Source organism: Meleagris gallopavo, chromosome 7 (assembly GCF_000146605.3).
Source record: "Meleagris gallopavo isolate NT-WF06-2002-E0010 breed Aviagen turkey brand Nicholas breeding stock chromosome 7, Turkey_5.1, whole genome shotgun sequence".
Classification (NCBI taxonomy): domain Eukaryota; kingdom Metazoa; phylum Chordata; class Aves; order Galliformes; family Phasianidae; genus Meleagris; species Meleagris gallopavo.
In genome coordinates, this window is record NC_015017.2 from 27,107,219 (window position 1) to 27,110,749 (window position 3,531).

General features: G+C 35.4%; 1 long non-coding RNA gene across 1 annotated transcript; it reads left to right on the top strand.

Annotated features, from left to right (window-relative positions):
- The first annotated feature begins 7 nt into the window (after window positions 1–7).
- On the top strand, window positions 8–3,062 carry LOC104911798. Its single transcript, XR_794173.2, has 3 exons — window positions 8–55; window positions 296–348; window positions 2,916–3,062. It is a non-coding gene; the product is annotated as an uncharacterized LOC104911798 (long non-coding RNA).
- Window positions 3,063–3,531: the final 469 nt, after the last annotated feature.

Consider the following 3,531-nt stretch of genomic DNA (forward strand, 5'->3'; position numbering starts at 1 on the left):
TTTAATTAAGGTACCAGTATTTTTTACAAATTAAACAGGACATTCTTACTGGAAGGTAAGACATTTCTGTTCCATTAAATGTTATATGCAACTTGAGAAAAAGGTGTTGTCTTGATCATGAAGAATTATACTTGCATAAATGAAAGTATTTTATTTTAATAATTATGCAAAACTAAACAATAATAATTGTGTCCAACTGTGCCTCAATACATTATGAAACAGTAGGCTTTTCAAAATAACTTCATTTCACATAAAATATGTAATTTTACTTGTTTTCCATCTAAAAATAAAACAGGTTGCCCTGTCCATATAATACTGCTGCTCTTCTGGCTTCCTATGCTGTTCAATGTAAGTACTGCTAATATTCATATACATGTAAGTACTGATATGTTTGAAAATGTAGCAGGATCTGGTTTCGCTTCTAAAGAATCCAGTTCACATTTGTATAATACTACGTATGAGATGTTTGTGGATGTCAAGTACCTTTAATCATTGTTCAAACCTGGTTGTTTTTTTTTCTCTCCCAGCACACTTTGTTAAATTAGATATGGAAAAAATACTGGCAAATGCATTTTCCTTCTTTAAACCTCTGCAGTTTAAAAAATAAAATAAGAACTCCTTGTTTTTGTCTGCATTCCAAAGTGTGATTATATGTTACTTCTTCACTAAGTGAAAAGAGTAACACTAAGGCAGTTTTTAGACATATGCACGTTTTTAACATACAGTACAGTAGGCATCCAAATAGGTGTGAAATAGTAAGTTCTAGTCACATGTGGACAAGCAGTTCCATACCAGTGTTGCCAGTTTTACGCTCTTCAGTGTGTAATGTTTCCTCCTTTCTTCTTATTTTTCTTTTGTAAAACCTGAACCCTTCAATAGAAGAAATCTTAGAAGTTCAGTACAGAAGTTTCGCAAATTATGATTGTCAGAAAAAAAGAAAAAAAGCAAACAAATTTGTATAAAACATCAAATTTCAGTTGCTGGACACATTTAATGTAAGAGATGTCAAAAAAAACCCCAAAATTAAAGACATGGCTTTTAGGGTTTTGTCTTGGAAAAGATTAGATATTCAATAGTGAAGCAGACAATATGTAAAGTTTGTAACAGTTAAGCTTGTAAGAATGCAATATGTTCATTTTTAAAACAATGTAGTGGGCATGCATTGAGCATTGTAGTTAGACTTCTTATGTGAGATGTTACTGTCCTTAAGTTCTTCACCCTGCAGATCTCTGTCTAATGGTTTTCTTTGCATGCCCATCACTAATTACCTTTGGATTCAGGTCTTGGAATTCTTCATGAATAAGTAGGTTGCTCCAAAAGTAGTGCTTCCTATTTACTTCTATGGAAACTGCAACTAGTAGAGCACAATAATGCTATTTGAAAGAGCAATTTCTCATCTGCAAAACAATATTTTTCAATACAGTCACCACAATTAGCTATGCATTTTCATAAGTAATGCAAGAGCCTGTATGCTGCGCTCATCAAAATCTGCACCTGTGGAGGTGACCCATTGTTGCTGTCACCACTGCTGAAACACCCCTCCTGCTGCCTCACTGTGCTCACACCCACTGTTTCCATGGGCATTCAAGAGCTGATGAATGTCAATGGGTGTCATTTTTTTCTGTCATGAAGAAATGCAGTTCCACTTCTTTGCTTCATCTACACTTCCATGTCAGTGCCATTTTGACAGACTGCCCCTCTGCTGCCGTCTGGCACACAGCAACAGCATGTAATGGAATACTGACAGGAAGGTTCAACCTCTAACTGCCATACCGCCAACATCCACCTCTGATGTCATGGGCCAACGTAATAAAATAGGAGGCATTCTTTTGGAGCCACCCTTGTAAATAGCAACCCCAGAACTCAGACAGCCCTGTATTATTTATAGTCTGTTTTAACAAGAATTGCACTCTGTTATGAAACCTGGTTGCATTTTCCAGGCTTTAACTGACCTTAAATAAGATCTGTTTCTTGTGCTACAAGTGCCCCAGATGCCTTTTCTGCCTTCGCTTCCCTTGCTTACCCTCTCATTCCGTGTACCTTCATCCACCCTACAGTCGTTTCTTCCATGCCCTATAGAAGTGCCCATAGACCTTACCAGAGCCCCACACCCTGCTACCTTGCTGTGAACTTTCCCATTTTCACATGTTATACTACTTAGTACTGTAAATCTCTTAGATGCATTGCAGATATTTAAAACTGCATTGTTTTGGGGTTACAGCTAAAAAGCCTCAATGCTTGTATTCTTAGCAAATTCTTTGGTTATTTTTTGTTTTATTTATTCTCACAGTAAATGAGATTTTGATTTTTTTATGATTTTGAGGAAATATTGTAAGCTATGAAAATGCACTTTTTAGTAGTTTTATGTAAGCAGTGTAGGCGTATGTATGCATACTTTTTCTGCACACATGCAGTTGTGCACAATAACAGTTTTACAATGCTTATGAATGTATCTTGGTGCAGAATTAATTGGTTGGTTTTTTGCAGGTCTTGCAAAATAAAGAAATAACAGTTGTAGTGCTTAAATATTGTATGTAAGTAAGCAAGGGTTTGGAGAAAGGAAAAAAAAAAAAAAAAAGAGGGAGAAAAAGCTAGTACCTGGAATACCTTGATGCATATTATTTAGTGCTAGTTGTTAGGAGGGCATTTATGAATTAATTTGTGCATTAGAACTTAAACAGTTAATAAACTTCCTTCATAAACACCCACTCAAAGCTCACAGTAAATGATTTCCACAGTACTTGCTGAGAATGTGGTGGTTTATTCAAAAGGGAAAAGGGGAATTCAAATGTGACTATTTCTGTTTGCTACATGATGTAGATCATGATGTATGGTATTAGACTCGTGAATTTGAATGTGTTGCACAGTGCCAACTAATCACTGATAAGCAATAACCTCTCTTTTTAATATTTTAGCTGAGCTGGGAGACTACAACCATTCAGAAAACCTGCCAGGCTACCTCTCAGATTATTCTTTCATCCCTGGCCAGCCTCAAGACTTTGAAAAAGAGATAGCAAAGTTACATCAGCAGCACATGTAAGGATTTACAGTGAAAAACATTGACTGACTTTGTCAAATCCTGATTGCTAGTGCAGTCCTATTGTATAAAAGCTGAGTATTTTGTCTTAAAGTTTTCTGTTGAGAGATGATGTATGTGTAAATGTGTTGTTTTTTTTTTATTTATTTATTTTTTTTTGTAGAATATCTGTGTTAGTACAGTTGGTACTCTGCATACAGTGTGTATGTTAGAATGAGAGGGAATATTGGTGAATTAATGAACTTGATAAAGGTATGCTGAAAGTAGTACCTAACAAACACAAGCACTATATGAACTTAACAGGATATTAGTTAATTTGTTTCATTCATTCCTTGACAATACATAAAGGCCTTGTTTTCATGGTGCTTTTATCAGAAGACAAGAGTCGCTTTAGATGTAACAAAGTCCTTCTCTTTGATATCTGGTCTTTCCTGTTTGCATTATTTGACCTTTCGTTAAAGAGGTACAAGCAATGGAAGCCTCTTTTTTTTTTT